A 13,181-nucleotide genomic window follows, 5' to 3' on the forward strand; every position below is an offset into this window, starting at 1 on the left:
CATCTTAGCACCTCCTAGATGACGGGTCATCCCTGCACCCTGTACACTGCCCTGGGTCAGAAGCAGTGTCGCAGGACACAGCACATCCACAGCAAGGCCGCTTCATTAAATCAGCGACCCCCCCTCTCCGTCCCCCCATATAAAGGAGAGGACGGGGAGAAATCCCTTCGGGCTGCGTCAAAAATTTTTGCTCACACACACTACCTCACCCCCATTCCCCCGTCCAATCCACCTCATGCATCACAACATTTTCCATATACAACCATTCTCCATTCACCCTTGTCTTCTGTCCTCTCCCGTCCTTCCTCAACCGACATTCCCCTCTTCCCCAAAGCCCCCTTCACCCCATCCATCCATCTCATCCTAGGACATCCCCTCATGTTCACTCCCTCCACATCTGCCTTCCATACCTCCTTTACTAATCTTTCTTCACTCATTCTTTCCATGTGTCCAAACCATCCTAATACTCTCTCATCCACCCTATCTCCCAGCTCCCTTTCCACCCCTGTTCTCCTCACTTCCTCATTTCTCACTCTATCTAGCCTAGTAACCCCCATCATATTTCTCAGACACTTCATCTCAAACACATTCAAGCTCCTTCTCTCTTCCTCTCTCATGTTCCATGTTTCTGCTCCATACAGTGCTGTTGGCACAATCACTCCTTCATACAGTCTCCTCTTAGCATCCATTCCCAGATTCCTATTCCTCATTACACTTTTTAAACCACCAAGGCATTTACTCGCTTCTCTCAATCTACATTCTACCTCCACCTTCACTCCACCCTTTCCTGCCACAATTGCACCCAAATATCTAAAACTATCCACTTCCTCCAGTTGCTCTCCCTTAATGCTCACTTCCAGATTACTGCCACTTTCACCCCTTGTACATCTCATCACCTTACTTTTACCCACATTTATCTTCAGCTTTCTTCTATCACACACTCTCCCAAACTCTGTCACCAGCTTCCTCAATCCCTCCTCCGATCCTGCCACAAGCGCAGTGTCGTCCGCAAACAACAGCTGGCTCACCTCCCACTTTTCTCCATTTTCTTTAACCATCTCCAATCCCTGACCCACTACCCTTGCATTCACCTCTCGCATCACCCCATCCATGTATAAGTTGAACAGCCAGGGCAACATAACGCATCCTTGACGAAGTCCCACCTTTAACTCAAACCACTCACTCTCTCCATTTCCAATCCTGACACAAGCTCTACTACTCTCATAAAAACTCGACAGCTCCCAGAAGCTTTCCTCCTATCCCGTATATCCGCATAACCTCCCACAGTGCTTTTCTGTCTACCCTGTCGTAAACCTTTTCCAGATCCATAAAGGCCAAAAAAACATCCTTCCCCTTACCTATAGCTTTCTCACATATTTGTCTTACCACAAAGATCTGATCTACACAACCTCTACCTGTCCTAAATCCACACTGTTCCTCACCAATTACTCCCTCTGTTCCTCTCCTAATCCTCTCAATCAAGATCCTCTTATAAGCCTTCCCAACTGCACTTAACAAGCTAATCCCTCTGAAACTACTACATTCACACTTGTCCCCCTTTCCCTTGTAAAGTGGAACTATACACGCACTTCTCCAGTCCTCTGCCACTCTACCTTCTCTCCAGCAAACATTAAATAACCTCACCAACCAGTCCACCATCACTATACCTCCTTTTTTAAGACATTCTGCATGGCATCCATCCAGACCAGGTGCCTTACCTGCTTTCATCATCTTAACTGCTGCCTTCACTTCATCCTTCCTTATTTCTCCTCCATTTTCCTCACTCATCACTCTCATTTTCTTAGCATTTCCCACTGCAGCTATCTTTCCCTCCCTATCCTCCTTCACATTAAGCAACTCCCTAAAATATTCTGCCCATCTTCCCCTTACTGCCTTCTCCTCCATTATCATCTCTCCATCTGCACCTTTTACCTTTTCTTCTCTACTTGATTCGCCTCCTCTTCCTCTCTTAATTTCTTTCCAAAACATCTTTTTATTACTTTCAAAATTTTCTGTCATACTCTTACCCCATTTTACATCTGCTCTCCTCTTTGCCTCCTTTACCTTTTTCTTTACTTCTCTTTTCTTTTCCCTGTACGTCTCATATGACTCCATCCTACTTTGTAACCAATCTGTGAAAGCTCGCTTCTTCTCTTCTACAACCTTCTTCATTTCCTCAACCCACCATTCACTACCTTTCCTTCTAATTCCTCCTGACCTTCTTGTTCCACACACCATCCTTGCACACTTTGTGATTCCCTCCTTGAACCATCCCCATTCCTCCTCCACACCTACCTCCACTCTATCCTTCACTCCCTCCCACTCCTCCTTCAGCTTCCTCTTATACTCCTTCTCCTTTTCCTCTTTGTTTAGAGAGTTCACTCTAAGCACCTCCCTACCTTTTGTCCCTTTCCTCTTCCTCCATCTGTCCTCCACTCTCAACTTACCTTCCACCAGAAGAAGGAAATAGCTAAGGAAATTTTGAAATACAGGATGAAGGGCGAACTTTTGATAGGGAAATTGATGAGATCCATAGAATAGGCAAATATTCAAAAGAAAAGCAACATAGACCTCTGAAAATAAAAACTAAGAACTCATATGATAGCCGAGGAGGTATCATTGAAAGCAGTTAAATTGGCAAACAGCGAGAAATATATGGATAAAAAAAAAGGAAGTGAGTAATGACGAAAAAGAGAAAGACAAAGCTCTCAGAATTGAAGCCAATGATAGAAATGAGAAAAGAACAGAGATGGATTTTTTTTTTTTTTTTTTTTTTTAAGTGGACTTGAGACTGAAAAAATGGTACATAAAAAAATGGAAACTTAAACCAAAAAGGAGAAGAAAATATGACACTAAAAGTGCCATGCACAAATATCAATGGAATGATCTCTGGGATTAATGAACTAAATGACCATCTAGAAATAGAGAAACCTGACATTATGGGAATTGTAGAGACAAAACTGAAAGGACCTCTATCAACAAATATAGTGGGACAAGGTCTATACAACCATTGGGTGAAAAATAGAACAGACAAGCAAGGAGGAGGTGTCATGATATTGACCAAAAAGGGTCTAAATGTGACAAAGTTTAATGAAGGCAAAGGCAACATAGAATTAATTATGATTAAAATTTTATTCAAAACAATGAAAAGCAGAAAATTTGTAGCAATGTATGAACCACCAAAAACACAGGCTTGGTCTGATAGCAATCATTCTAAATTACTGGAAGACACAATGAATGTGCTAAATGAGTTACTAAGAGTGGTAACATAGTAATTATGGGTGATTTTAATGCAAAGGATATAATCTGGGAAGAAATGAGAGTAAAAGGGGGAGAAGAACTTTGGAGCAACATTCTACTGGATATGACCATCAAATACACCTTGACACAATGGGTTACGGAAAATACTAGATATAGAAACAATGAGGAACCATCAAAACTAGTCTTAATATTAACTTCTGAGCCAGATATTGTGAACAAAATGGAATATAAAACACCAATTGGAAAGTGACCATATACTAATAGATTTTGAATCAAAAGAACAAAACAATGTAGGTAGGAATGTTAAACATGGAGAAGGAAGATTAATGTACAACAAAATGGATTATGTTAAACTAAGACAATTTTTCCAAAACACAAACTGAGATAAATTCTCCAAAGAGGAAACAAAGATGGAAGACAAATGGAACATGTTCAAATAAAAGTACAAGGAAAGAATTGATAAATCTGTACCAAAGAAGAAACAAAGAGATTTATATAAAGTGTTGGTATAAAAAAAGGTGCAGCAAAGCTAAAGATAGAGACAAACCCTGGAAAAAATGGAGAAAAAGACAAAAAAAACATCCAAATGGCAAACATATATAAAACTTAGGAACGAATATGTGAATATATGCAGGAAAGATAAAAGAAATTATGAAAAGGATATTATAGACAAATGTAACAATCAACCTAAACTCTTTTACAGATATATAAATGACAAACTAAAGGATAAACATGAAATAGCAAAACTGCGTGAAGGAGATAAAGAATATATAGATGACACAGAAATGACAGAAGTTATGATCAGATATTTCAGGTCTGTTTTTACAATTGAGAGCTCACAATTTTGGGAAGATGGACAACAAGAAAGATTCCCTAGAATGAAAGAAATAAAGGTAACACAGAAAGAAACAAGAGACCACATAAAAAACCTAGATGTTAGGAAATCACATGGACCAGATGGAATTGCAAATTGGATACTGAGTGTATAGATGAACTGACAGACAAATTATACAAGACTTTTCACTCAAAGAAGGAAAGGTACTGCAAGATTGGAAAGATGCAAACATAGTACTAATATATATAGGAGGAAACAAAGAAGATCCTACAAACTTCAGACCAGTATCCCTTACAAGCACAGTAGCAAAAATATGCAAAAAAGTTATCAGAAACAAATGGACCAAACACTTGGAAGAGAATAGAATACTAAATCCTAAACAATTTGGCTTTAGAAGTGGAAGATTGTGTACCACAAACTTAATATGCTTTTATTCGAGATTATTTGAGATAATACAAGAAAGAGATGGCTGGGCAGATTGCACCATCTAGGACTTGCAGAAGGCATTTGACAAAGTACTACATAAAAAATTAATAAGAAAAATTGAAATAATAGGAGGAATACAAGGTAAGCTACTGGAATGGATGAAGGATTTCTTAATTGGGAGAAAAATGAGAGTGGTACTTAGAGACAAAAATTCGAACTCGGAAGATGTGAAGAGTGGCATCCCGCAAGGCTCTGTATTGGCTCCTTTAATGTTTGCCATATATATATAAATGATATGGATGAGGGAGTAAATTGTTACATGAACTTCTTTGCTGACGATACTAAATTACTCAAGAGAGTAAGAACAGAAGAAGATTGCAGATCGCTACAAGAAGACCTAGACAAAATATGGGAATGGAGTCAAAGATGTGAGATGAACTTCAACATTAAGAAATGTAGCATAATGGAATTTGGAAAAAGCAAAAATAGAATATCGGGTCAATATAAAATTGGAAACAAGTCAAAAAAGTAGATTCAGAAAGGGACCTGGGAGTGATTATCTCAAGTGACTTGACACCTGATAAACATGTTAATAAATTATTTGGAGAGACTTTTAACTTATTAAGACCAATGAAAGTGGCCTTCAACTACATGGATGAGGAAATGGTAAAGAAAATAGTGGTTACACTAATAAGACCTAAACTAGAGTATGCTGCAACACTATGGGCACCTAGCACAAAAAAGAACATAAGAAAATTAGAAAGAATCCAAAGAGCAGCAACAAAAATGGCACCTACACTATCAAATTTGACATATGAACAAAGATTGGATAAATTACATCTATCAACACTGGAACAGAGATGAGAAAGATGTGATTTGTTGACCAATTACAGAATTATGAAAGGGATGGAAATTCTCGATAGAGACAACTTATTAAAATGGTAGAAGAGAAACAAGAGGACACTAAAAGAAGCTAAAGGACAGTTACAGAAGAGACCTGAAAAAGAATAGCTTCCCACATAGAGTGATTTATGTCTGGAGCAAATTAAATGGAGAAACAGTGAGTGCCAAAACTATACACGATTTTAAGAATAAACTGGATGCGGAGAGATACAAAAACAGATGACCATGAGCATAGCTTGTCCCGTAAAATACAACTAGGTAAATACATGACCTTTTAACTGATTGGATCAAAAGGTGTTTGGCCCTTCTGTGAACAAATATTTGCTTGAGATGAATCTGTCATTTCATGTATTACTTATTATGGACAACGCTCCTGCCCATCCTCCAGGTCTAGAATATGATCTCCTTGATGAATCTCAATTCATCAAGATCCAGTTCCTGCCTCCCATGGACCACCAGGTCATCTCAAATTTTAAGAACCTCTACACTAAAGCACTCTTTGAGCGTTGTTTTTGAGGTGACTAATCTCACTCTCAGACAGTTTTGGAAAGACCATCACTGCCTGCCTCAAGATGATCAACAAGGTATGGGAGGGAGTCACCAAGAGAACTCTTATTTCAGCTTAAAAGCTTTGGCCAGACAGCATTGTTGAATGCAACTTTGAGGGGTTTGAGTCAGTGCCTGTGGAGCCTGTATTTACCTAGTTGTATCTTATGGGAAGGGGAGCTATACTCATGGTATCCCATCTGTATCTCTCCATATCTAGTTTGCTCTTAAATTCTTTTATTGTTTTTGCACACACTGTTGTTTCATCTAATATGTTCCATACATCCACCAGTCTGTGGGGAAAGCTGTTCTTTTTCAGGTGTCTTCTATAACTGCCCTTTTTGAGCTTCTTTCCATGTCTTCTTGCATTTCTCTTATCCCTATTTAGTAAGTCTTCTCTATCAAGGACTTCCATGCCTTTCATAATTCTGTAGATGGTCAACAAGTCCCATCTTTCTCTTCTCTATTCCAGAGTTGGCAACTCCAATTTTAATAATCTTTCTTTATATGAGAGTTTTGATAGTGTTGGGGCTATCTTCGTAACTGCTCTCTGGATTCTCTCAATCTTCTTTATATTCTTTTTAGTACTGGGTGACCATTGTGTCACTGCATACTTCAATTTAGGCCTTATCAATGTGACTAGTATTTTCTTTACCATTTCTTCATCCACATAAGTAAAAGCCACTTTTATTTATCTTAGCAAGTTATGGGTTTTGTCAACAATTTTGTTTATATGTTTGTCTGGGGACATATCTTTTATGATGATCACTCCCAGGTCTTTTTCAGATCCCTCTTTCTTTACTTCTTTTTCACCAATATAAATTGTCCTGATATCCTTTCCTTACTTTTTCCACCAATTTTAAATTCTCCTGACATCCTTTTCTTACTTTTTCCACCAATTTTAAATTGTCCTGATATCCTTTTCTTACTTTTTCCACCAATTTTAAATTGTCCTGATATCCTTTTCTTACTTTTTCTGGTCCGTGCAATTTCCTGACATCAAGGTTCATTATTTGATCAATTATTTCTTTTCATGTTACTATTATTTCCTTCATGGGTGTGTGTGTGTGGGGGGGATTTCCCTTCTCTCCCTTCAACCCAATGTATTTTTTCTCTAGTGAAAACTGACTTGAAGTGTTTGCACATAACTTTAGCCATTTTGGTATCTTCTGTGCATTCTGTATTCCCTTGGCATAGCTTCACTATTTCCTGTTTGTTTTTTTAGTTTCCCATTTACATATCTATAGAATAGCTTTGGCTGATCCTTATATTTTTCTTTTATGTCTTTCTCATAGTTACAGTTTTCTTCCCTGCATATTTTTACATATTCATTCCTTTAACATATAACTGCCACTTTCTAGGTTTCCTGTCTTTTCTCCATCCCTTCCAAGCTTTGTCTCTTCTATATTTTGCTTCACTGCACCTTCTATTAAACCAGCATTTAATGTACACCTTTTCCTGTTATTGTTTTGGGACATATTTATCCACTCCTTATTAAGAGATCTTCATCAGAATCATAAATTTTTCTTCCACTTATGTTTCTTCTTTGTAGAATATTTCCCGGCTCACTTTAGGAAAAAAAATTCCTAAGTTTCTCAAAGTCTGTTTTACTATACATCAGTCTTCCTTTTCTGTGTTTCTCACTTCTCTTATATATTTCCTCCTTTAATTCTAACTCGAGTAGTATGTGATCACTCTTTGCAATTGGTGTCTTGTACTCAATTTTGTCTACTATTTCAGTTTCTGACATATATAATAAATCTAGTCTCAATGGTTCATTATTTCTAAATCTAGTGTTTTCCTTTACCCATTGCGTGATTGTATGTTCTATAGTCACATTGAGTAATAAATTTCCCCATTAATCCTCTCCACCTTTCACTGTCATCTCTTTCCAACATATTTCTTTGTAATTAAAATCACCCATGAGTACTACGTTACTTCTATCCTTCAGCATCTCAATGAAGATTTCATATCGTCTAACATTTTGAAGTAATCTTTCTCTCTCCAAGACCCTGTTTTTGGGGGCACATAAATCATTGCAAGCTTTCAACTTTTCAAGTCATTGTCTTCAACTCTTATTGTGATGATCTCTACTCAATTCTCTCCATATGTAATTTTTGTCACATTTAAGTTTTTTTTAACCAGGAACATGACTCTTCCACCTTGTTTCTCCTCCCTATTTCTAAGCCAGTGATTATATAATCCATGTCCAATACAGTTTAGTACTTAATTTTGTCTCCACAACTCCCATTATGTGTTAGTATACACTAATTTTAATTTTCTACACCTTCCATCTTGTTCTCTGATTATTATTATTATTATTATTATTATTATTATTATTATCATTTCATTTTTATTTTATCTATTTTATTTTTATTTTTATTTATTTATTTATCTATTTATTTTTTTGAGTATACAATTTTTTCAGTCTTGTATCTCTCCCCAATAGAAGTGCATTATCTCGGTCTCCATTCTCTTGTTTCTTCTTTAGCTTCACTTCTTAATGGCCTAATTCTTTCTCTTTCCTTGTCATTCATTCTCTTTTTATCCATATATCTTTATAGTGTTTGCTTCCTCCTAATTTTCCTGTTCTCACCAAGATTTCTTCCACTGCCATTTGTGACCTTAATTTAATCTTTAGTGGTCGACTTTTTCCTTCTCCTTCTACAAACCCATTCTGTGCACTTCCTCTATTTCCTTATCTATTTCTTGCTCATAATCCTGTAGTCGATGATATTGTGTCTTTGGCCAAGACTAGAGGTGGATAACAACAACATTGATGAGTTTGTGGAAGAGCATAGACAGGAGATGACCACCAAAGAGTTTATGGAATTGCATTCTGTTTCACAAGAAGTTGTGGAGATTTCATCAGGGGAGGAGGAGGTAACAGCCTCAGAACAGCAACAACCTTCCAGTGCAATAAGGGAGATGTTTAAAGCATGGGAAACTGTTTCATCGTACATTGAGGAGTATCACCTTAATAAGGCAGTGGTTATGTGTGCTACAAATTTATCTAATAATAATTGTAAGAGGCCAGTAGATAGAGGTAGACATTTAGGTAGATAGAGGTGTAAGTGGAGAGAATGTAAATTTTATAGTCATTTTATATTTGGTTGTTATGATACAATGGCAAACTGCAAGTTGCAGAGTTACTGTCTTATATTGTAAACATTGGTTAGGGTAGGCGCAGACATCACGAAATGTAAACATGAAGTCGTTCTGCTGCAACAAACTGCTTGCGTAAACAATATCGCTTAATACAGTATAACAGTCTTTCTGACTGGAGAATAAGGTGGAGGAGAAAAATTATTGGTGCATGGAGGTAAAGTCATGCCCTTAAAGGGTGGTACTTATTTGAAAAGTAAAAAGATACTGGTTGAATTAAATAGTGACATCGGAGCAGAAGTGGCTTGGTGGGATGAACAGGGATCCTGGGTGGGAGTCCCTTGGTGTAATTTGAACCAAGTGTATTACTAGGAAGAAAGAAGGTAAGAAAAAATCAATATCATTATTGAATAATGGAACTTGACTAAAAACTTACAATACAAGAGTGGCATGGGGCCTTGAGACGAGTGACTTACCATACTACAATTATAGAAAGATAGAGAAGGAAATTGTAAGTGATTTACAATTTCACTGAAGGGAACTGAACTGTTAGTAGCAGTAAAGCTAACAATAATGCTGTGTCACATTTTTGGCAAATTTTGAAGCGTAGACAATAACAAATGTCTCTAGACAGCTTTCTAGTGAATAGGGATTCTAAAGAAAGTGCCAGTTGTGCCAATGTTTCTAAAAGACTTAAAGTTAGTGAGTCAGTTGGGGCTATTATAGCAGCAAGTGAAGAGGAATCTGCCTTGGTGAAAGATTCTCCTCCTTCACCTTAATAATCCTCCCCTATCTCTGTCTCCCTTGTGCCAGGAGCTACTTTTTTTATTTTTTTTTTATTGCAACAGTATTTATTTTTATATTATTTTACTAATTATTTATTCTTTCCCAGGTTTACTGTACATTAAAATATTTTTAATTTATGCATTAATAAATTATTTTAGGTATTATTTCAAATTATATTTGAGTATTTTTTCTTAGGCACAGGACACATTGTCGTATTTTACATGAATTCCTATGGGAAAAATGGTTTCACTTAATGAGTGTTTTGCATTGTAAGATTCTGGAATGAATTATGCTCATTAAGCAAGGTTCCACTATATTTACGAGGCATGTTTTTTAAGTAAGTGCCGTTCTGAAATTTCACTGTTGTGGCACTGTGGTTGGCACTTGGCACATGCGCGTTGTGTACCGCTATCTCTTGGCTAGCCACAGCCGCCATTACAGAATCATCTGACCATGTTTAGTTTGTGAGTATTTGAAATGCCTCCTCTGATTGAGAATGCTGTCAACTGTGAAATACCCGCTGTGATTCGTTTTCTTACTGCTAAAGGCATGAAAGCAGCTGAAATTCATTGTCAGATCAGTGGAGTGTATGGAGAAATCATTATGATGGGATGGTGCAGAAATGGGTGAGAGCTTTTATAGATGGCTGTACAAATGTGCATGATGAGGAACAAAGTGGACAACCTTCACTCATTACTAATGGTTTGGTGCAGAAAGTTGATGAAAAAGTGAAAGCAAATGCATTTATATATATATATATATATATATATATATATATATATATATATATATATATATATATATATATATATATATATATATATATATATACAGTATATATACCAGTATCCTATAATCATGTTGCACAAACTAAACTCAGAGACAGTAAAGGTTGGTGGCGGAAAGTGGTGGTGGTGGTGGGGGGGCATCACTGAGAACTTTGCCCAGGGGTGGCACTTAGGCATGTAGGGTCTCTGCATATATAATATATATATATATACTGTAAAACCCTGATTATCCGAAAGCGGATTATCCGAAAAATGGATTATCCGAAATTGATTTGGATAATGCAATTGAAATTCAATTTTTTTCTATAATAAAACATTATAAAACATCAAAAACATGAAAATAAATAAAAGTAACTACATATGTACTATATTAACACATTTAAAATTGATAAGAACAGTTAAAATGAATACGTTTTAAGCGTACTACTTTGTTTAGTGTAGCGTGTCTTTGTTTGGTTTCATTGTTTACATCGTCAGTCGGCGGCAGTCGCGTCACAGAGTTCACACTGGGCAGTCAGGTTCTACCTGTGCTTCGACCTCACTTCTTTCTACATCACCATGCCGAAAGAAACCGGGTAAAGGAACAAAGTCATCCTTACCATACAGCAGAAGCTGGAGATATTGGACAAGCTGAAGGCGGGTCAATCGGGAACGTCCATCGCCCACGAATATGGCATTGGGAATGCTACTGTTACGGACATCAAAAAGGCAGGGCCACAGTTAAGGCAGTTCACTCAGAAGCATCTCCCAGCTGTCTTCCACCACATGAACAAAGATTCAGGACCGAGGACCATGAAGCTGGGTAAATACCAAAACCTAGACGAGGCATTGTTCAAGTGGCACATATCTTCCGGATTGCCAGTGCGGGGTGTAGATCTACAGTCTGCAGCGGAAACCCTGGCAAACGATTAAGGTATTAATGACTTCAGAGCTTCTTCTGGGTGGCTCGTTAGGTTCAGAAAGTGTCATCTTTTAGCAAACAAGAAAGTCTGTGGAGAGACTGCTAGTGCTGCTATCGATGTTGTGGAGCCTTTCATTAACAATTTTTGGAAATTAGTGAGTGACGAAGGACTGCTACCCCATCAACTCTACAATTTTGACGAGACCGGACTATTCTGGAAGGCACTGCCCAACAACATACAGGCAAGCACAGCTGTTAAGGACGCGCCAGGAAGGAAGCTGGACAAGGGCCGCATTTCTGTCTTGTTTGGCACTAATGCTGACGGTATACACCAGGTTACACCAGTTGTGGTTGGGAATTCAAGGAGGCCCCATGTGCTGAAGGACTGCATGGACCACCTGCCTGTCCACTATTTTTCTTCAGCAAAGGCTTGGTTCACCTCTGGCATTTTCAAGGACATGTTTCACAAGATCATTGTCCCTTCCATCACCAAGCACCAGATCACCAAACTGAAGACGACACCACACAACGTGAAGGCTTTAATCCTCCTCGACAATGCCCCTGCCCACCCTGCCAAGGAGGATTTAGTGTCACGAGATGGCAGGATCCGTTGTATGTTTTTGCCTGCCAACACCACTTCAATCATCCAGCCAATGGATCAGGGCGTCATACAAGCAGTAAAGATGCGCTACCACCGGCACTTTATGCAGGAAATTCTGTGTGTGACGCTCAAGGGGGAAGAAGAAGGAGACACCAGAGCCCAGAGGACAATAGCAAACCACAAGAGGTATAACCTGAAGACAGCAATCTACAACCTTGAGAAACCGTGGAAACAGGTGCCCCCTTCTACATTGGCCAATGCCTGGAATCCCCTGCTACGAGGCCATAAGGATATGCGAGAAGTGTTTGAAGGATTCGACCGGGAGGTGCGAGAGTTGAAGGAGGCCCTGGGTGATTACGAGACAGTTACAGAGGAGGACGTCCAGGAGTGGCTCACTGTGGATGAGGGGGACCCAGGTTACGCTCTCCAATCAACCAAAGAAATAGCTGAGGAAGTGATGCACGGCCATGACGACGATGATGATGACGACGACGACAATGATCCTTCTGATCCTTCCATGTCTTTGGCAACAGTCCGGTCCCACATCGAAGGAGTGCTTCAGTTTCTTGACCAGCGACCCAGGGACATTTCAAATAGCAATCAACTGTACCCGATGATGCGAGCAGCACTGAGTGACGTCATCGAGAAACAGCTGTCTTGCACCAAACAGACTTCTATCACCTCGTTTTTTCGGCCAAGAACACCTTCGTCCACCCAGTCTTCTCGCCCTTCATCAAGTGCCTCATCCTCCTTGTCTACCTTTGATTTGGACAGTGAAGATGGAGCAATGGACAACCCTTCCTTCTGACTCCACCACCAGGAGGTGGGGAGTGGAAGGGTTGTGGAGTGATGGTGACGGAGGCGGGGAGTGGCGGAGTTGCTTTATTGTGTTCGTCAGGATAGTGGAAGATATATGTATAGAATAATTCTTGTTCTCTGTTACGTATAAGGTATGTACGTCAACACGAAATAAAAAAAATAAAATAAAAATTGTGTTCCATCCACAACTTGAGACTGATGGAGAGAGAG

The 13,181-nt window shown here is 38.7% G+C and overlaps 1 protein-coding gene across 10 annotated transcripts in view; it reads right to left on the bottom strand.

The window, feature by feature from the left end:
* The window catches only part of LOC143017865 (uncharacterized), a 466,837-nt gene that overhangs the window by 313,106 nt on the left and 140,550 nt on the right, over positions 1–13,181 (bottom strand). The window contains exon 1 of one of the 10 annotated variants that reach the window (XM_076172859.1): positions 11,250–11,380. The exons of the other annotated variants lie outside the window; for them this stretch is intronic. The gene's annotated coding sequence lies outside the window, so the exon portion shown is untranslated. Of the gene's footprint in view, positions 1–11,249; positions 11,381–13,181 lie in introns of those variants that run through there. 10 annotated transcript variants of the gene reach the window in all.

The sequence above is a fragment of the Oratosquilla oratoria genome, chromosome 33, assembly GCF_046742065.1.
Source record: "Oratosquilla oratoria isolate Oo_2021 chromosome 33, ASM4674206v1, whole genome shotgun sequence".
Taxonomy (NCBI): domain Eukaryota; kingdom Metazoa; phylum Arthropoda; class Malacostraca; order Stomatopoda; family Squillidae; genus Oratosquilla; species Oratosquilla oratoria.